General features: G+C 43.8%; 1 long non-coding RNA gene across 1 annotated transcript in view; it reads right to left on the reverse strand.

Annotated features, from left to right (window-relative positions):
• Positions 1 to 6746: 6746 nt before the first annotated feature.
• LOC148222537 (uncharacterized) overlaps positions 6747 to 22062 on the reverse strand; it is a 54926-nt gene continuing 39610 nt past the window's right edge. Inside the window, exon 5 of the long non-coding RNA XR_015806128.1 lies at positions 6747 to 7378. This is a non-coding gene — a long non-coding RNA (uncharacterized LOC148222537). The remainder of the gene's footprint in view (positions 7379 to 22062) is intronic.

A 22062-nucleotide genomic window follows, 5' to 3' on the forward strand; every position in this document is an offset into this window, starting at 1 on the left:
TTTTTAATATCTGTGGTGGTGATGTGATTGGTATCTAACTGCAAGGTTACATTTAAACAGAACACCAAAATGGCCAGGGACTCACTTTCTAACAGTCTGGTTGGGATAATTTATTTTCCTTCGATTGAACAGCTCTCCAGGTGTTGGTAAATGTATAGAACATCCTGTTCCTTGATCAGTTTGTGCTTGTGGTTTTTCTTCCAGTTTTCATCTGGAATTAGTTCTGCAATATGTGGCTCAGTTCTACGGTCCTTCACTGCATCCTCTCCACAGTAAACAGGAAAATGCCAGTATGGAGTCACACCTGGCTGTACCTGATACCCAAAGCACAACTGGAAGAGATTCTGGTTACTATTTGTTACTTACCATGATGTTTACTAAATTAATGATCTCTAACAGGGATTTTGTGCTGTGGCCTCTTGGATTCTGTTCCCCAAGGAGTCCTGGTTCCCCTTAGGAAGATGTGCAAGTGGTTTTCCTCTCTATGCTTTAACTTTAGTGTTTGTAAATTGGGATTCCACATGAATCTCCTCAAAGCTATTATTCCACTGTTGTCAGCAACAGTCACGTCCAGCAGAATAAAATGCTGATTGCTAATGTCTATCAAACGTCTTCACGTTGTATTTGTGGGTTAATGCTTTGTCCTTGTATCCTTTGCAATAGCACAGGAGATGAGAGTCAGATTTCACCCTACATCGGCAAAAACTCCTTGGGCCAGGAAACACTGGGAGCTGATAAATCCAAGGAAATGCTTCGAATTTCCTTATCAGAGGAGTGGCATTGCCTTTGTCTGTCTGAGCAGGGTGGGGCCCTGCTGATGTCGGAGTGTCTCAGAGCCCAGAGGGAGGACACACGAATCGCAGGTACTGCGGGAGAGGTGGGCAGGAATCCTCTGGTTTGTTCCCTCGCTCCTGTGCCAGTGTGACTCCCCTAAAGGACTGTGAGCGCTGCCAGCCTGGCAGAGCCTTTCCCAGCTCCAGCTGCAGTGGCAGCAACTTCAAGCACCACCACTCCAAGGGGGGAACGAGGGATCCATGCCAAGAAACAAAGCATTGATTAATGGGCTTGAGAATGAATCCATTTTTTTTTTATGCCTGGTAGGGAAGTGATTCAAATCGTATCCCTTGTAGATTGTGTGTTTAATAGGGTGATAGGAAATACATGCAATGTAAAACAAACTTTGGGGATATAATAATAAGTAAATCGACGTGTTCTGCAACTTTGATGCAATCCCCTAAATACCACCTGGATTTACACTTCACAATTCACATGACTGCATTGGAGCCATAGTTTTGTGCATCTTGGGGGAGGAATGCTATAATTGGCTGAAAGATAGAATTGGAAAACAATTGATGTCCCCAAGCCCTTTCTGAACTCCAGAGATTGCACAAGGATGTGACTACAAAGGAAACTAGTATGAAGTTCCCAGTGGAACAACACTCACAAAATGGTTTCACTACCCTGGGCTTTTGTGAAGGTCTTTTGCGTCTTGAGGCAAGTTCAAGATCACTTTTATATAAGCACTGACCAGTCAAGTCTTAACTAACCCCACAAAAGTAATGCAGAAGTAATTACAAGTCTCTGCTGTTCATCATTCTGCTTCTCCCACCATGCTGCTGACATTTCCATCTCTCTCAGCTAATTAGTCTTGAATTTTGTTGTTTTAAAATACCCTTTTGTTAAGTTTTTATTTTGTAAAAAAACCAATTATTGGGAATTCTTTTACTGTTTCAATGTCTGTCATGTGTTACTCCAGTAAATAACTTTAAAAAATCAAATATTGATTTATATGTTTGGCTTCTCTTTGTTCTAAACAAGAGCAATGATTTCACTTAGCTATTATGATGGATAAAACTTCAGAGATAATTAAATACATTAAATCCCTAAGGGAAGACTTACTTCAGGTCTGAACTATTTAGACTTGAAAGCTTTTAGAAAGTGTGAAACCCACTATCATTTCAATATTGTGACTTAAAAAGCACAGCAGATCCTCACAGAACAGATGCAGTGCAAGGAACTGTTGTGTGTTAAAGGCATTTTCCTGAATTCTAACAAAACCAGGAGCAGAGCATGACTGTTGTGTGTTTTATGTAAACCTTTCATATATCCACGGCAGCTGAATAAGGACTTGGATTTTGTGCACTATTTGAAATTATGTGCAGCTGTGGTCAGGTGCTGAAAGCTTTGTTTGCCACAGCACCAGGGCTGCCACATTTGGCACTGCTGTGCTGTTTGTCTCTGCCTTGCTTTTTCCCAGCCATTCCTTTTCCTGGGCAAAAGCAGGAAAAGTGTTTAACTTTTCCATCCTACTGGATGTATTCCCCATCCCTGGCAGTGTCCAAGGCCAGGCTGGACAGGGCTTGGAGCAGCCTAGGACAGTGGGAGGTGTGCCTGCCCTTGGCAGGGGGTGGAATGGGTTGAGTTTTAATGTCCCTCCCGTCTCAAAGCATTCCAGGATCCTCTGATAACAAGTTAATACTTCAAGATGTTGATATTTAGGGTTATTATCAGTTTATTATTTAGCACAGAGCTGCAGAGAGCATCATGTATCTCCTGCATCTTCCACTTTTGTTCTGGACTGATTTAGGACTTGCTGTTCCTATTAATGCAATTGTCAGCTGTTGTCATCTGAGTTAGTCAGGAGACACTGAGCCAAGGAACCCTAATTAGGGAACTCTAGGAAATCATCACCTGTGGTGAATTGCAGTATGAACTATGTTTGTCAAAACATTAATTTTTACTTTTCTTTATACGTAAAAATGTATTTTTCAACGTCAGCTGAAAATTTGGAATAAGAGGCAAAACATGAAATTTCCTGAAATGAGCAAAAAATTCGTACACGTAAAATATTAACATTCTACCTGAAAATGTTATACATCCAGACTCAATAGAGAAGGGGGGAGTGTGTCCATGTGTTAGGGGTGTGAGCATCTTCCCTGAGTCAGGGTTATTGCCCTGCAGCAGGGCTGGGCCTGGAGCTCTCCCTGGGACTGGAGGCCCTGTCAGCAGACCCCCATCCAGCCTTGGATGACTTCCTGCCCAATTTCTCCTGGCTGTGCTGATCCTGCAGCCCTGCAGGACCAAAAGGTGGATGAGAGAAGCCCAGGTTTGGCTCCAGGCTGGAATGGTCACAGGCTGCCATCCCTCCTGGTACTGCCTGGGCACCTTTTGGGCACACATTTCAAGTCAGATGAGCTGAACCCACACTTTCCAAGTTCATAACAGCTGGTTTTGCATCTGACCAAATACAGGGAACAGCACTGGTGGAGAATGTTGTGCTGGTCCTTCAGCTTTTTTGTCTAAAGCATAAAGGTGAATACAGAGACAAGGGTTAAGGATGAGCAAAAAAAAAACCCCAAAACAAACAAACGAACAACCCCCCCAAAGAAAAGAAAAAAGCTTTTACTTTACAAGCAAAAAAAGCGCTCATGCTGATGAGCTTGGTCCAGGAGGACACCCAACCTATTTAATCTCTTTTGACAGCATATCTTGGCACCCAGTGCTCTGAGACAGCCATGACCCATTGTGCAGCAGCATTGCCCATTCTGCATCTCCCTGCCTGCCCAGCAGAGCTCATGGGGCTGTGCCACCCCGTGCCAGCAGCCAGGGCAATCCTAACAGACACCCAGCAGCAGCGCAGCCAGCAGGGAAGGTATCAGCACTCTGCAGGAGAAAATGGGAATCAGAAGATTTATTAGCTAGAGAATTGCATCCAGTAGATGATAATGTGGGAGACTTGGCATCTCTGTTTTGCCTGCTTCATGAATAAAATTCAGTATTTGGGTGTTTAATGAAAAAAAGGAACCTCTTAATATTAAAAGGGTTAATTTTTAACTCATTTCTCTTTCACAGACAAGAAATATTTTCTGTAAGTCATAAATAACACATTTTAATAAACTGAGACTTTGATTACTTCATGCAGTCCGACTTGCATTGTAATTTTGCAGAGACTCTTTGACACTGTTCCAACATCCAGTTTCTGTTGTGCATATTAAAAGTCCTGCATATTTCAGACGTGTACAGGTCTTCATGGTCTACTAGTGAACAGTGTTATTACTGAAAATAAGTTTGACCTTCTAGAGAAATAATTGACTTTTAACGGAAAGTGATTTTATTTTTAAAAAAACTTCATTGTTTTCATGATTTACCTTTAATTTATGTTCCCGTACTATACAGTCATTTTTCTCAAACTGCACTAATTTTGTAGTTCAAACAAGGCCTCCATTTCACCCTTGAGCCAGGATCCCTGATTTTTCTTTCAACTGGAAGTGCACAAGCTAAATTTTTGGAATCGGTTCAAGGTCAAATTCAGTTCCTTGGAGTTTTGTCTTGAATGTGAACTTCAACAAGAAATGAGAAAATGTAACTTTTTCTCAGTGATAAATGCTAGCCAGTACGTTGGTGGTGGTATTAAAAGAGCAAAAGGGCTCATGCTGGCATGTGCTTCATTGCTGGAAAGAGCCTTAACTGCTTGGAAAGACTGGAAATTAATTCAAGCACCATCTGGTTTGCCCTCTCAAATTTTCTTTCATTGACTATCTCCCTACAATTGGGATAGAACATTTGGTAGAGAAAAAATTTAATGTGGTTCCCTCCCTGACCCCCCGAAAAAGGAATAAGGAGTGAATATACTTACTTGTGGGTTCAGCAGGTGCACACTGAATTGCTTGAAATTTTGAATTTACTTCCATACTGGGGAAAAATGTTTTCCCTCACACTAGGGAAGTGTTTCAGCTATTAACTAGCTGAAAATGTGCAGGAAATTATAGACAACCATTCACTAAACCCCAGTTTCTGCAGAAAACTGAGCAGCCCTGAGCAAAAGGTGAGACTTTGGCTCAGGTTTCAGCTGGGTGAGCTCCTTCCAGAAAGCCTGAGTTATTTTCTCTGTTTACAACCACATATTAAGAACTTTTCCCTGTATCTCCAGTGTTTCTCTGTCTTTGCAATTAATTAGATGTCACCAAGAATCTTTACATTTTTGTCATCACAGATTTCTGGTGGCCTGAACAGCTTGCACAGAGGTGAGCTGCTCTCCTCCATTGCTCCAAAAACCACCCATTGCTGCTCAGACTGCAGCCATGCTTTGCTGTCCCTGGAATTCCTTTGTTCAGAGCTGACTGTTCATCTTTAACCCTCGTTATTTATGGTTTACCTGATTTTGGCTGAGCTGAGTTCAGGGCTGAGTAATTTTCCAGTGACTTTGTACATGATGAACACTTCACTAAAGTTGCTACCAATGCCTTTGATCAATGTTCTCTTATAAAACTAATTATTCAAAGCAAAACAGGCTGCTGATGGAGTTCTTAGCTCGCTTTTGAACTGCCAGGCTGGTGGTGGATAATGTTTATATTGCAATTGTAAATGATAATGGTATTTATTGCTCCTTCCAGTTGCTTTCACGGAGGGATCTGCTGTAACTTGGGGCTCTCTATTAACTTACCCAGGCATTCACTTTACCCAGAGGTATTTCTCACTCTTCCAGTGTCAATGAAATTGCTCCTGCACAGCAACATAAAGGGATATAGATGCTGCTGAAAATTTCCTATGAAAGAAATTAAATCACTCTTACAAATATACAGCGAAGATAAAGGATGAGAAGCTGAAATTACAGTAAAAGATTCTTAGAGAAAGGTGCTTGATGGTAGGATTTAAATGAAAAGTCAACACTCACCTGAGGCTTCAAGTCTGGGGAGATTGTCTCTGGGATCAGACAGGACAGAAGTGAAGACAAGAACAGGGCTTTGTAACAGGAAAGTTACAGAGATATCAGTATTAACAAAAAGCCTTGAGAAACAAAGGTTAGGACAGTAACCATGTGCTTTGTCTTTCTCAGCTGTTGAGTAGAAGCTGGTTTTGCATTAAACTTTGTATTTTTATGAAGAGATCAATTACTTCTCGTTGCAGTTCCATCCCAAGTTTGTAGCCACGGCACAGAGTGTAAGGAGGTGTAAGGCACCTCAGCAGGCAGCAGCAGCAGCAGGAGCACAGGGTGGCTCCCAGCAGCGAGGGTCAGTGTGTGCACCCCGGGCTGCTCTGCAGAGTGCCAGGGGTGATGCTACTCTGGGACTCTCACTGGACGTTTAACACCCACTTCTGCATGCTTTTGTTTGGGTTTCTCTCTGCTCTTCCTGGGACTACTTACAAGTGATTACAAAACGTTATCAGGCTTCTTCCCTCTTGCTATTGCAAAATGTTCATAAAAAGAGCAGTGCTCTCCTTCATACTCCATCCAAAGGCAGACATTGGTGCCTGTTCAGTTTTCACTGTCTTTCTTGTGCGTGCAGTGAATTCTTCCGGCCTGCCATCAAATATTTCCAGGAGACCCTCGAGCTGGGGGTTCAGCTGTCTGGCTCCTGTACGAGGTTTGCAGTCTACCCTCTCCAAGGGCCTCTGTCCATGGAGGGCAGCGAGGAATTTCCTTTGACCTGGGTGGGCTCTGGGTCTGACACCCTCTGGAAAGGTAGCAAAGCCATGGGTACACTCTATTTTTCTCATTCTCATATCCCTCACACTGGAATAAAACTTTGCCTTGGGTTCAATGGGATCACTTCTTATTAACTCTAGCACAAATAGGAGCAGGAGCTGGTCTGCAAATGTTGAATTATTCATTGTGTCTTCAGCAGGGCTTTCTAAGATACCCAGTATCTTTGATCTATGACATCACTGGTTGTGGAAGCCAAGAGGAGACATTCTACAATTGAAATGTAAATTCCCAGATATGACCTGAAATGTAAATTCCAGTAATGTTCCTCCTCCAGGTGATCTCTTATTTCATACAAACCCATCTTCACAAATATTCACCACCCCCACTGCAGCTAACTTTGTATAATTTAAAAGCAATGATGCACAACTAATTGCTGGTGCATTGTGCTCAGTTATAGCAGCAGTGAATGATTTCCAAAAGTTGATTATTCTTGGATGAATGATTTTCTTACCTCTGGTACATGCAGGATTTACTTTTGCTGCTGTGATAGACAGCTAACCACATGTTCTGCCTCAGTGGAACAGCAGTGTGTGGTGGTGAAATCCATTCTGTGCTTTGCAGTGGGTGTGTTCTCTTATGGTTTTTGACACTGATGTTTTATGGTGTACACAATCACCAGGCCACACTTGAAAGAGAGAGGGCTAAAATGGAATTTAATACCTGTAAATTTGATCCAAAGCCTTCAAAGAGTTTCCAAAAAAAGAATTATGCACACTGGCAGGAGACAGTGTTTGCAGATGTAATATGTTTACTCTCCTCAGTTGTAGAACGTGCAGAAAATAAATACCACCACATGCATTCTTCATGGAAGGCAGGTAACTTCAGTGGGCTCCTCAGAAGGCTGAAATTTGACTATCAATCTTCTGTCTGTAGGCTGCCCAGCAGGATTATCTACAAGGTGTTCAGAAAATATCAGTTCAAACAGAGACATCAAACTATCTCTTTTCGTTTTGGCAAATTAACAGAATCTTTTGCGCTCAAAGCCACTCACTGATACGGAGACCAGCTCTCAATGTCCAACCCTCAGTGCTGAAAGAAGAGGGAAATTATTTAAGAAGTTTAAATGAGTAGAAGCTCAAACTGGTATTTCTGAAATAATTTAACAGGTTGCCCAGAGAATCTGTGGCTGCCCCATCCCTGGAAGTGTCCAAGGCCAGGCTGTACTTCCTGCAGACACCCAGATATCTAAATGGTGTCATAAAATTGCACCAAGTTTCACTCCTTGTGGAAGTCCATGGGATTTAGCTCCTCCAGTCTCAATGTTTGTAAAGCAAATTAATAAACTGAGGAGAAGCTAGTCCAGGCTGTATTGTTATCCGTTAGGGTTGAACCTGCCAAGAGCAGATCCTGATGTGATTACTGAGACAAAAGTATCACTGAAGTTCTGGAATTTTGCCCAAATTAAGACTTCAGCACTCAGTCCTTGGTCTTTTATGTCATCAGCAATCATAATGAGGTTATTTGTTAGTGTTCTCAGCTAAATAGTATCTAACAAGAAATCGTCACATTTGTTTGACAGAACAAAATATATTTTCGTGTGAAATCTGTTCTTCAAAATTCCAAGCCCTGTTTACACCCAGGAAATTGCTTCATTTGTAGCAATTTCCTTTTCTTTAATTCCATTTCCAATTCCCATTATGAAACTCCCAGGCATGTAATATGGCCCAAAAAATAGGTGGAGTAGGACCAGAAAGGAGGAAATACCTGCCCTTTTGTACATTTTACTCCCATTTCGAGAAGGAAAACAGGGGAGACATATACAGAAATTCCAAATGTAAGCAGTTACAATAATTAGCAGCAAGATTAGCACTTGATTAGCACTTTTTTGATTTTTTCCATATCCCCCTTTGCAGCCAGACATAAGTGGAATATTGTGGCTGACGTACTAACAGCCCTTTTGTGAAAATTCCAGTGCAGATTATGAAGCTACGCCCCGAGCCCTGCTCGCAGCAGAGGTAGATGTCACCATACCCAGCTCACAGGCTGCAAAACACCCCTCAAAGCCATGTTCAGGATTAGCCACAGAGCCATGCTGAGTGTGAGCCAGCTGGAGCCACCCCGTGCTCTTCTCCTTGCTCACTTCCCAGAAATACCCCGAGCTGGGCTGGGAGAGGCAGTTTTGGGGTTTGAACTGGGGTTCTCTAGCCCGTGCTGTGGTGTTGGCATCACTGCCCCTTCCCTGTGCTCCATCCACACCGAGGGTGCTGCCCTGCACTGTGCACTCCTGCAATCTGCAGGCTCCCAGGATGGGGTCCCTGGTGAGATCCCACTCCAGGCAGGGCTGTCTGAGTGCTGCCCTCGCTCTGTCTGCCTTGTGGTGATATTTGTGTCACCAGCAGCCAGTGACAAGGTGGCAACAAACAGCATTGCTGGGCAGGGAGGAGCAGATGTTTGACACGGGAAAGGCACTGGCACGGGAGTGTAAGAGCCAGAACAAACAAAAGAAAAAAAGAGGTTGGTATATATTTTTCTTCCTTGATAACAGAACTGACTTAGCAGAGAGGGGAATCAGAATGCCAGGAATTACCTCCCTGACCCCAGCAGTGAAATGCAGTGGCACCACAGCTCACCTCTCCCATGCTCTAGTGCTCTTTTTCATCTCCAGCCACTCCTGGACTGGACTCCAGCTTCCCTTGTCCTTAGGAAAGCTCCTGTTGCTGTTGACAAATGTCATCAGTGCAATGTCCCTGGGAGTTCCACAGCCACGTTTGTAACAGGGTGTGTAGCTCTTCACTTCCTACCAAGAAGGGAGATATGATTGCAAATCCCAATGTGCTGGGGGAAAGGGAGCCTCTTTCTCATAGCCATATCTTCCTCCATGTGTTTCCTTCCCAGCCTTCTTCATCTGCCCAGCAGCTTCTCCACAGCTCCTACTGCAGCCAGGAGGGTGTTTGCCTTTGGAGATCTCCTGGCAACTGCTGGTAGGTGAGGTCTGAAGTGGACCCTGCTCTTGAGCACTGATGCAAACAGCTCAGTTCTGCTCAGCCCCAGAAACCTGACAGAAGCTTGCGGTGGAATTGGGAAAAAATGTAAAGCCCAGTTACTCCGGGTGAGAGCCTCACAGGACAGCAGTCAGTTAAGAAATTACTCTTCAACTCACAGTGTTTTCCATGAGGTTTTCCTAAATAAATTAAATCCAGCTCCTGCATATAGAAAATGCAAGTGTTCTTCTAAGCTTCTTGAAATTCACACAGTGAAAAATACTGGAGAGTTGGGACTTCAGTCACTGGTTTCTGTACTGATTTGCATGCAAGGGTTGTGCACCAGATTGTGGTGACATTCCAGCTGCACCAGCTGTGCTCCAAGCCCTGCTTCTTTATGTGGGAAATTTAGCCAAACCGTGTATTTTATATTGCTTTATGTTCTTGTTTTCCTTTGTGAAGCAAAAGCTTTAAGAAAAAAAAAGGTGGGGGGAGAAGGGAAAAAAAAAAAGGCAAAACCCTCACAAAACCCTAAAACCTGAACCATTTTCACTTTGAACACACCAAAGAATCCTGATCAGGGTACAAAATAAAGTAGAATTTTAGCATTGTTAAGGCTGCAGCCTTCTCTCCTGTGCCCTGTGGAAATCAGTCCAGCTTTTCCTCTGCTGCAGCTCTGCTCCAGCCAGACAAGTTGTTCTGCCTGGTTAAACCTGTGCCGTGTGTTTCATGAGCAATGTAAAAGATCCTTATTGCTGTTCTAAAAATACAATGTACTCAACAATCCTAATCCAACAGTGCAAGACAACACAGGTTTCTTTCATTAGTGGATTGTGGTAGGTATTGCTGAATCTAGTTCAAACAATTACCATTCAATGTTATATCTGCAGGCAGTGTAATAAACTGGAACTGTTTTCACTCTGATCAGTCACATGAGAGGTATCTCCTTACTGCTGCATCCCCTTAAGCATCCTTATTCACTCATATGTGCATTTTGGCAAGTGCTGCATCCTCTCCACCATTATTTAATGTACAGATCTCAGCCAGGGCTCGTTATTTTGGGAGTTGGGCAGTGCCTCCTCAAAGTGCCACTGAGGGTGCACCCAAAGTCAGATGCTGAGCCCAAATTCTGAGGCTGATGAGCTGGGTCAGAGCATTCAGCCAGGACTGTGGTGATGGGAGCAGCCTTTTAGGTTCTTAATCTTCAAGATTTGGGGGGTTTGTTGTGGTTTTGGTTTGGTGTTTTTGAGAATAGTTCTATGAGGAATAGAAGGAAGTGGTGAAAGGAAAGATTTACTAAACTCTTCATAAAATAGGCTTGAATTCTTGGTCTGAATTAATGTTCTGATATGGTTTTTTCTTCTAAATCTTATGTCTTGTGCAGAAGATGCAGCATTATCTCGTCAGATGAAGATTGGGGCGTTTTTTGAAGCCACAACACTGCTACATGTTGTAGTTGACCACAGTTTATTTTAAAAAGAGCAGCTGGACAAAGTGAGGTCAAGGAAGTTGTGTTAATGTGAGTCAAAAAACGAGAGGGAAGAAGTCTGCTAAATGAAGAATTTCAAGGTTTGCATCCTTCCCAAAAAATTAACTTCTTGATGAAGTTTCCTTGCATTCCTAGTTGAGCTCTGCTAGATTTCATTCTGTAGGGATCAATCCAGAACAAACTATGGCATGGGATTGCAGGGGAGTGTGGGAGGTGATGGGCAGGCTGAGAGCAAGGGAAGCTCAGATCTTGCCTGGGAAGGAAAATGTGTCACTCCATGCAAAGGAGGCATTGACTGCTGTGGGTCAGCTCTTACTTCTGCTGGGGTGGAGACGACCTGGTTGTAGACCTCAGGGAGTAGAGGATTATCTTCCTTAATTGTATGTGTGAACATAAAATTAAATAAGGCTAATGAATCATGTAAAAGAAACCATTTTAAAAGCTCAGGCAACTAAACCTGGGTGAATTTCTGTTTAAAGCTGTATCCAGTGATGTAGCGTCACTCAGGAAAGCGTGTGCATGTACCAGGTTATCACACGTGCTCAAATGAGCTCCCTTCCCAGAGCTAATGCTGCTTCGGGGGGCAGGTAATAAACAAAGAGTGTAGGTAGGCTCCAGAATAGATTAGCTAATTAGCTTTTTTCTTTTTTATGTCTGAGCTGTGAAAATTGGCTGCAGCACTCCCTGTGATTATAACTTTTGCCTACTACAAATTTTGCTGATGTTTGGTTGAGGGAAAAATAGCAATTACGCAAGCCACAGGTGCCGTGATAGCACTCCAAGGTGTGTTGATGAAGTAAACAGCCCTGCAGGATCAATTTCCCTGTGTTTCAAAGCAGAGCATGTCTTCTGTAAATCTGCTGATGCTGAAAGATGTGGCTCTTCACATGTCCAAATCTCAGAGCCAAACAGCCACAGAGAACTCCTGTAAGGGAGTGACCTCGTTATATTTCTTGTAGGTTGGGCTCAAATGTGTCATGTGAAAGTAAACATCATGTCCTGCTGTAAAAAGGGCTCAGTGTTCCTCATCAGTGCAAGAATCCAGGATGGGGAAGGCAATGATGTTCCCTCTGCTGCTTCTGCTTTGCCTTCTGAAAAGGTAGAGAATGAAGAGGCATTTCAGGTCCACAGGTGTATTGTTAGTCTTGCACTGACTCCATGTACTCATGTGAAATACTTGCATAGTGAAATATCCCCTCCAACAGAAAATTCATCTCTGCTTTATCAAGTGTGACCAAATAGAACACAAGACTGCCTTCTCATAAGATTCCACAATGGTTTGGGTGAGAAGGAACCTAAAAATCACCTAATTCCAAACCCCTGCCGCGGGCAGGGACACCTTCCACTTGTCTTCTTCTTGTGTCCCCTCAACAACTCCTGATCTCCTCCTTTCCAGTGCAGGCTCTGCTGCTTTATCTCTCCCATCTCAGACACTCTGTGCCTGTAAGAATTTCCACTTCTTGATCATACTATTTTCTATCTTCTCTCTGGTGTCTAAAACACTTCAGTGTTCTGTGCAGTGCTACTTAATGAGTTTAAACTGAATTTAAAACAGCTGAATGTAGCTTCAAGACAACTAGATATATTTTGTAGGGGAAAAACTAACTGGAGAGAGAATGAGAAAATCCCTTCTAACATTTTCACTGTGAACACTGAAGGGTAATTCTGTAGTTTATTTGCAACTCAGCCTTGGTTTTTTCTCTCTTAAATTTAGGTCTCTAAAGAACCTCCAGCACATATTTGCTCCCGAAATTTCACTGATAGTTGCAGGAAAATTGCACCACAAGGACACTGTAAACTGCACAGTGGTAGATTTCCTTGGGCTGAGGATGATGTAGAGAGAAATCTGCAGCTGGAGGAATGGGACACACACAGACCCCAAACACACAGCAACCCCAAACACACACACCCAGAGACCCACCCCAAAAAAACCCCAAGCAAACTCTCCTATTCAGATGGAGAGGGAGCTCTTCAGGAGGCTTTTTGTAGGAAACACAGAGTAAAAAGTGTTGTGCAAGCCCAGGGCCTGGCACACAGCTGGCTTTTACCTAAATAGAATAGGAGAGCTGGGGAAGGTGGGGCAAGGCAAGCCTGGGGCAGGCAGGCGTGACAAGGAGCCTTCCTACAAAGGGAGTGGAGGACTTTCGACTGAAATGGCTTTGAGAGGATTATGTGGGTGCATTTGGAAAGAAGTGGTGACTGTATTTGCTCACCATCCCAAGCTGGCACTAGTTTTTGGAGAGGGTGGAAGGTATTCCCCTTTCTGCTGGCACTGTTTACATGAAAAACCTGAGCTTGTAGGAGGATATAAACTGGGGGAAATGGTGAGTTACTTCTTGGTTAGCTGTGGGAAGCTAAGGAAGATGAGTGGCTGTTTGTTCACTGGATTACTCCTGGAGGAGTGGGGAATGTCTCTGGAGGGGAACTGCCATGGGCAGCACAGTCTGACAGCTGCTTCTGGGTGAGGAGTCCTTTCATTTGCAGTGCTGGATGCAGCACACCTGTATGAAAGTCTCACTCAAGTGAATCCTTGCAAACAGGGCTTTGTGGAAAAGAAAGAGTGGTTTGGCAGATACAGCACAGCTTTCATGAGATACTTCTGATTAATGTGGATTTGCCATCTCTGCCCCACCATCTGCTACCCAAGAATAGAAAATTTGGAGTGTTACTGCTGCTGCCTCTAAGCTTCCAGTTAGGATTCAGGTTTTAATGGAATAATTACATCACAAACCAGCGAGATCTTGCTCTCAAGCCGTTAATGATCATTCCAAAAACGAAATTTGTAATTTGCTGGTTTCCCTGTCCCTCTTTTGTGCCCTTGCCCTGTAGGAGGTGGCCAGCCAAGCTGGGCTCAAGCTGTGCTGCAGTGGCTGTGCTGGGCTGGCCATGGCTGGTGTGTAGCCAGCTCCAGGCAGGGCAGGGCAGGGGGGAAGCTCTTTGCTTCTGCCTGGCACAACAACTCGTCTGACAATGGGCTCTGCAACAGCAATGCCCGGGTTTGAAAAGCAGCTCTCCTATGGCTGCTGGGGGGTGTGAGGGATCTGGAGTCAGTGTGGCTCAAGGGAGCCAGGATGAAATGATGATGATGGTGGTGATGTAACCTGTATTGCAAAGTGCCGAGAAACATTATTTTGTTTTGTTGTTTTGTTGTTGTTGTTGTTTTGGTTTTGGGTTATGGTTTTGGAGAGGGTTTTTTGGGGGGCGGGGTTGTGTTTTGTTTTGGTGAGGTTTTTGTGGTTTTTTTAGTAAGCCAATAAGCTCCCATCAAGGGAATTGATTCTGGGTTTTTATTTCTTCCTCCCCCTCCCCCAGTGTGCACTCTTAATGCTTACGGAAAGTTAAGAGTCACTTTGTATTTTGTTTTGCTCTTCCTTAAATGGGGATGTTCCATCTACTCTCTTCTCAAGCCTGATCAAGCCTTCTATTTGATCCCAAATAGCCCAGGTTTTCAGTTTATAGAATTATGAATAAAGGCTTCATGTGCCATTTAAGATACACGTTCCTTCTCATTCAGAAGTGTTTGGCATTTACCCTTCTTATTTAAACATGTTTAAGCGACTCCATTACTAAATACTGCTGGAGGGAACCAAAGAGGGAGAAGAAATTTGGCATCAATCCCAGTGCAATTTGGAGGTGAAGGTCTGAGGATGCTCACTATCCTATAGAATGACAGTAATTAAAATTAATGAAAAATCACTGCATAACACCCACCACTTGACATATTTCCTCGGGTGGTTTTTGCTAAAATCTCCAAGAGAGACCTGTGGCTTGGGGCTTTGAAGTTCCCCTGCCCCTCCTCAGTCTCACCTCAGCTTTCATAAGTACAGATAGATAGCTGAATAAATATTCCAAAAGAAGGTCATTACTTAAGACTCTTCTGTCCTAAGTAGATTAATTTCTGTCTCACATGCCTTTGTAAAACTGCATTGTGCCCAGGTAGAAGGATTAGAGTTTGAGGAGCTGCTCAGCCCAGTGGCAGGGATACAACTCCTTGGAGAGGCAGCAGGAGGAACAGCAGGGCTGGTGGAGGAATGGAGTGTGAAGGGGAAAAAAGCCCCAGCAATACACAGCAAAGACCCCCAAAACAAGTAAAGAATCCCCAAACTCCACCCCAAAAAATCAAGCCTCACAAAATATTCTGTGTGAAGATAAATCTGTTTCGTTGGTGAAGAAAAACAGACTCTGTTCTTCAAACCTGACTGATTGTGACCAACAGCCCAAGTCTGGTAAGACATGGGACAGGAGGCCCACAGAAACAGTTATTTCTTATTACACTTAAAATCTTTGGGTTGATTTCCTGGTTCTTATTAGGTGGAAGGATCTCATACCGGGATGCCAAATGGCAAACTCACTATTTGACAAACTTTGAGGAAGAAACCCATATTGTATGGGGTTTTTTTCTAGGTGAAACAGTGCTGAAAGAACCCTATTAAACTGTCTCTTCCTGTTGCTACCACACAGTGCCACCTACCCAGGCCTGTGGATTCTCTTTCAGATGAAGGAAACCTCGTCTCTTCTCTTCTCTTCTCTTCTCTTCTCTTCTCTTCTCTTCTCTTCTCTTCTCTTCTCTTCTCTTCTCTTCTCTTCTCTTCTCTTCTCTTCTCAATAAAGACTTCAGAGAAACACTTAAGTGGAAATTCTGATCTATTTGTGAAAATCTTTTCTTGCTGAGAAAAAAGATCAACATCAGCATATCAGGCAGGAGAGTTTCCAGTGTCACTTGGAAGTGATATTAAAAGACTCTTTTGAATCAGCAAAGCACCTAACGCGTAAAATCCTAGTGCTTTACAGCCTCAGTGTTTGGTGAACAGTCAAGACATTTTATTACCCTAAGGAAAGAGACAGAGTTGTTTTTGTCTTGGTACTTCTTATTCTGAGTTACTCTTTGTTTTTTGTCATGTTGCAAATCAGCAGTGAAGAAAACTCACTCAGCAAGCAGTAAAAGCAGCAACAAATGTTTACCCCTTGGGATATGTACTCTGGAGAGAAATCCCCACCCAAACGGAGCAGACACCTCAAGGTCTGCGCCTGCAAGTTCAGCTTGACTTGGAATACAGGCACGGAGCCAACCAAGGAATCCCACAATCCAGGGCTGTATTTGAGGTTAAAACATTCTCTCTCTAACAGGTTAATAAGTTATCCACGAAGCACCAGAAGCATCAGAAGTGCAGTTTGAAATATCTGATATTAAATCTCTAAAATAAACATTGAGAACTAGAGAAAATAAATTGCTCTGGGAAAGAATTGAGTAATGTTATGATTTCCCTCTTCCTCACCCCTTGAATATATTGCTTAATCTGTCCTAAGACTGTAATTACCATCCTTAAGAAGGATGTGCATATGGGTGCCTTTGGGTTCCACTCTCTGTTTCCCTTACAGCAGCAAAGAGGGACCTTCCTGACTTATCAGTGTTTATTAATAATCTGGATTTTGGGCAAGATTCTTATGCCACATTGATGAGAATGAATCCTGGTTCCAGAGTAGGATCCTTGCCACTGATATAATGAAACTTTTAACTTGGCAAAGTAAAATGTAATATTACTGTATTATATTTCTTATAATTAATAATATAATTATATATAATTATATTATTATATTTCTGTAATATGCAATGCAGAAATTGAGCATACCCCATTCAGCACTTCTTCCCCCACATAACTGAGTTCCAGTTTTGTTCCTCTGTACTTTTTCTGTGATGGTTTCACACTCTGAACTAGAAAAGGTTGAACTGGAAAATCTTCCTGGAGTTGCACATCTTTGCAAATATGGAGATTGTGTTATAATTTATGGGGCTGTGCTATAATGTCTTGAGCCATGGTATCCTCCTTCAGGAGTTCCTGGAGAATGGTTATTTATGTAGATGTTTGCTAATGAAATCCTGTTTGTTTCGAAATTGTCACACCTACAGCAGCAGTGTGATCACACCCTCAGACTATAAAATCTTCAGGGCAACAACTCCTAGTTTGCACCAAAGTGCAAAAATCATAAAATACATTAATCTGCCTTGTTCAGAGCATATGTATGACTGGCAAGTGCTTCCAGGAAAAACTGTGAATTCCTTTCTTTCCCAGAACTGTTCTATTCTGCATTTTCTTTAGTGAGTTCTGGAATTGAATTTTCAGCCTCTCTTCTTGTTCGTTAGATTTTGTTTCTTCCTGTCTTGTCTTCTAGGTTTTATGACTACTTATTTATAGGTTTGTTTCTTCCAGGCGGTTAAATTGATCTTTAATTTTATTTCATGACCACAGAGGAAAACAGCACAAGCTGCAGCAAGTTGGGAGGCAAGCAGGTATTGTGTGCACTTTCCTGAGGCTAAACAGACCTGTGCTCCAGTGTCTTGGCTGCTGAAGTGTGCTCTTGTAAGGAGGAGGATGTTAAAGGAGATCTGGGGAATTCGGTTTTTTATTGGATTAAATGGAATAAAGATGTGTGGCCACTGACCCGTGTGTGGCCAGAGTGGAGCTCAGGCCTGGGCTCGGTCACCGAGCTGGCCTGAGAGGGCAGGAGTGGCTGTGGGGAGAGCAGAAAAACCCCAATCTCTGGGGAGCAGAGATATTCACCGTGAGCCAGGGCTTGGGTCCCTGGAGCTGCTTTGGGAGTGGAAACGGAGAGAGCTGTGAAGGAAGAGGTTTCACACCAGAGCCGTGCCTGGTGCTGCCCAGAGCAGCAGACCAGAGCAGGGGGTTTGTGTTCCTCAGCTCCAGCTGCTGGGGGAAGCAGAGCTGACAGGACCTGAGCAGGGCTCGCTGCTGATGGAACAGGAGCTGCCTCCACTTGCCAGGCAGCTGTTTCATGGTGCAGCATGACTTTGCTACTGATCCCACTACTCTGGGGAATAGGATTTGCCACTTTGTTCCTGTGCCTTAAGCAATTGTCATGTTTTCAAAAGAAAATTGCTCTGCTACAGTTCTGATTTCCACTTTTTGAACGCTGTGTTTCGTTTCTGCTTTCTCTTTGCTTTTATGAGACAGAGGAAATCATTACCTTGACAAGATGCAGCAGTTTCCCCACATACAAGGGGGTCAGGGCACTTGGCAGGTGACAAGTCCCTCTGTCACACTGCTTGGCACGCTGGCCAGTGCCAGGCTGAATGGTTGAGAGACACAGTCATGCATTGTAGGGCTCTGGGAAGATCCTGGTGCTTGGCTCCAGCAGTTGGCTGTGATGGAAGGCACGTGTCCTTCACACACAAAAGATTAACTCCTTGTTCTGCAGGGCAGAGCTCAGGCTGGGCCCAAGGCTGCTGTGCCAGTGCTACACTTCAGCTTCTATTTGGTTAATACCAGAATGTATAAAACCACATGTTGAATACTTCTGTTGGAACCAAAGATCATTGTGTTCAGTAAATCCTCCTCAACAGCACTCTTTTTTGGGAGCTGATCCCTTGGCCAGGTATCAGTAGATTGTGATCAGAGCTTCCACTGCACAATATCACACACAGGAAAACTGAAATGTGTTTCCTGTGCTGGGACATCCTGCAGCAGTGATACTGTGTGTGGCTGGGGCAGGGATCATGGGAGCTCCAGCCCCTTCATGTTCTGCTGCTCTTCTTTGGGTTCTGCTGCTCTTTTGTGAGTTCTGCTGCTCTTCTGTGAGTTCTGCTGCCCTTCTGTGGGTTCTTCGGCTCTTCTTTGGGTTCTGCTGCCCTTCTGTGAGTTCTTCTGCTCTTCTGGGAGTTCTTTCAGGAGGGATTTGCCATCCCAGAAGGACAGCCTGAACTGTGGTGGATGAATCAAGTGTGGAACTGTGCACCAAATCTTACAACATTAGTACTAGCAAACACCTGAAAGAAATGCTGTAAGACCGACTTAAAACAACAGAAAAAACGGGAAATATTTCTGTGCACAGCAGGCAGCAGCCTTGTGGAACAGTCTGGGACTCCCTGGAGCTGGCTGCCCAGAACAGTGGTGGACACGGTGCTGTGTGCAGAGCCAGGGCTGGCTCCTTGGCAGCCTCAATCCCACACTGGGATCTCAGGGATGTACAGGGCATGATCTGTAGGGAGTGCCTGGCCTTCAGCTTTTGTCTAAGTAACTTCTTCCTCTTGCTACAGCTGGAGAGACAACATCAAACTAAAGGAAGCACTTGGCATTTCACACCTCCTTCCAGGGACTCTGAGGGACTGAATGCCTGTGGTTTGCCCCTCCAGAGAGTGAAGCTCTGGGGCTAAGGGGCACTGCAGTGCTCCTGACGTGTTTTGGGATCAGCCAAGCACATGGCTGAGCAGGATGTGCCTACATGCCTAAAGGGCAGGTGTTAACAGTGCCAAACTGGGAGTTCCCTCTGCATTGTAGAAGCTCCAGCAGCAGCTCCGCAGGTGGAGAGCCAGGAGTGGCCCTGCTAACCCAAAACAACGTGAATCTGACCCACAGTAAATTGGTTTGCTCAGATACCCTTCAGTGTAACTCCTCAGCTATGGTAGAAAAAGAATTCACAGTTTTTCCAGCAAAAGAAGTTTTGCTCCTTTAACCAGTTTAGGAGCCCTTGTTTATTTCAGTTTTGAAAAAGATCTCAGCAGGATTAAAATTTATGCCAGAGGTAGCTAATAAGCATCCCCTTTCCCTTGTCATAGCAGCAGGAAAATCATCAAGGGCTGCTTCTACATATAAACCATCTGCCTTCAATAAAATAACTGGATGCACAAACTTGGAATTTAATATCAGTCTTATTCAGTGTTTTTTTCAGGTTGTGCAGAGTAATGAAGTGAATTGTGTGAAATACTCCAATAATTTTTTTATTAATGTTGCCCAAGTTAGAGAACTAGCACTTACATAGTATTGACGTTTTCTTTGTTTGTTTCTTTCTTATCAAGTTTCAAATATTTTTGAGGGTTTGGCAGGCGTCCCTGATCCCTGAAGCTCTGGATGATTTATCACCTCCCTGTACAGAGGGAGCCGTGTGCCAGCTGCACTGCCTGCTCTCCTGTGTCGTTTCCAGCCCTCACTCCAAAGCTACCTGTGCACAGGCAGAGCTACACCAACACGTCCCCAGCCAGGACACTTCTCTCTGGGAAGTTTATTGCTCTAAAAGCTGTATTTTTAATGAACACGCTCAGGAAATGTGTTTGTAAACACAGATTTATGGCTATTTTGCTGCCTTCAGAGGAGATAATTTTGGAGTGTTTGTCTGGACCTCCTGATACCTTAGTTAACCACTTGCAGGTCTCAGCCTTTTCTGTATCATCACTCCATTTTAAAACTATGGCAAATTAGGCCTTTTAATTTTTTTTTTATTGAGCCATAAATTATGGTTTCCTGGATTTGACTTATGCTTTTTAATTAATATTTTCCCCATCCCTTTCCCCTTTCCAGAAAGTCTTTATCTGGCAGTTCTCCAGTAGAGGTTCTGCCCCAAGTTGAAATCCTGCTTCAGGATTTCCTGGTCTTGCCTCAGCTTATTGCACGTCCATGGAGTCATTCTGCAAACAAATTAATTTCTCCTTGTCTAGAAATTATAGAGCTCTTTCATTCTGTCCTTCTCCAAAGGATGTTAGAACAAATCTGTCTGAGGGGCTTTCAGGGCACTGTGCACTGTGTTGTCTGTGGGTAACAGCCAGGTGCATCTGCAGATAGAACAGGAGCAAGAGAGGCTTGAAGAATGGAGAGACTGGAAAAGCAAACTGTTATGGTGAAAATAGCTGTTTGTTCTTCCTGGGTTAGGGGATTAAACTAAATGGGTGTCATCACCCACCCAGACAAAAATCATGAAATCATCTGCCTTCCCCTGCACCTTGTTTTGGAGAAGGCTTTAGAAACTGCTCCCTTATATCTGCCCCCTTTTTTGTGGAGAAATGGTGAAAAGTTACAGCAAATTTTCTTCCGTGCCTCTTCTGCAGGCTTCAACCAAATATCTCAGGGTTCTGTTGCCTACCAGCTTTGGAGCTTTGGCATCTTGCCCTACAGATCTTCCACTGCAGATATGAACAGAGCTGTGGCTTTGTTTGGCTTGAAGTCGAGCTCTTCACAAGGGATTTGGGTAGCTGTGAAGCAAAGTGGCATGACAGGGTTCTGAGCATCCCTGCTCTCCTTTGTCAGCAGGTGACAATCTGTCACCAGTTAAAACTCTCAGGCACCCAGGAAAAAGAGCAGCAGATGGAGTCAGTTGCTAAGCAAACTGCTCACTGGCTTTGTGTGAGGTTTTAAAATCACAGAATCACAGAATTGTTAAGGTTGGAAAAGACCTTTAAGATCATCAAGTCCAACTGTCAAGCCAGCACTCCATATTCACCTCTAAACCATTTTGTGAGTTTCTAACTGAAGAGCACATTGTGGGCTTGCTGGGTTTGTTATTTTTCCCAGCCTTGCCCTCTATGCAGCTGTCATACAGAGAACAGGTCAGGCCAAGGCTGTCACTGCAGGGTGACACTGCCTGTGTCACTCCTTTAGGAGATCACAAGACTAACACTGCAGTGTGGCAACAAAATCTGCTTTTCTTCCTTGTTCTACCAATCCTATGCTCTGTGTAGGAATTTATCCTCTCTATGCTCAGTGCAATTTCTCTGACTTGTGTTCCTATGCCAGGGAAATGGAGCCCATGAACAATGTCCACAGGTATTGCTTGTGGGAGGTGCTGGACATCAGCTCTGCCACAGGGACTGGCTCTTGCTTTGTCCTACACTGTGCTGGGTGAGTTTTGTACTTCATACATTTTTAACACTAAAAATGCACTAGGTGGGAAGGATGTGCTGCTAATGCTGCACTTTGTCTATTTTTAGACAAAAATAAAATTTGCTCATTTGCAGTTGTTCCAATCGGGAACAAATATTCTCAGTCAATGCTGAAATTAAACCCATGTGAATGTGCTGGTTCTGCTTGTCACCCAGGCAGGTGCTGCTCTGAAATAGCTCCATTGATGTTCAGGAACACATCTGATCAAAGAGGACATCAAAAGCAGCACAATCTATAAAGCAATAGTGCCTGCATGGAGACACTGGTTTGCAATAAAACAGGAGAGCTTTATTGAATTACATCAAATTGTTCTTGGTGTGTTGGTAGCACAAGCAAATCTCACCTCTGGATTTTCGAAAGTGATGATGGGAGGGAGTGGAGGGAAGTGGATTAAGTTCTAAAGAAGAGCTGGCTTTGGCGTTTCTGATGAAGGTTTTGCTAGAGCAGGGTCCAGACACATACTGAGATTCCTGCAGGGCTCAGGCTCAGGACTTGGCT

The sequence above is a fragment of the Sturnus vulgaris genome, chromosome 11, assembly GCF_052056855.1.
Source record: "Sturnus vulgaris isolate bStuVul1 chromosome 11, bStuVul1.hap1, whole genome shotgun sequence".
Taxonomy (NCBI): Eukaryota; Metazoa; Chordata; class Aves; order Passeriformes; family Sturnidae; genus Sturnus; species Sturnus vulgaris.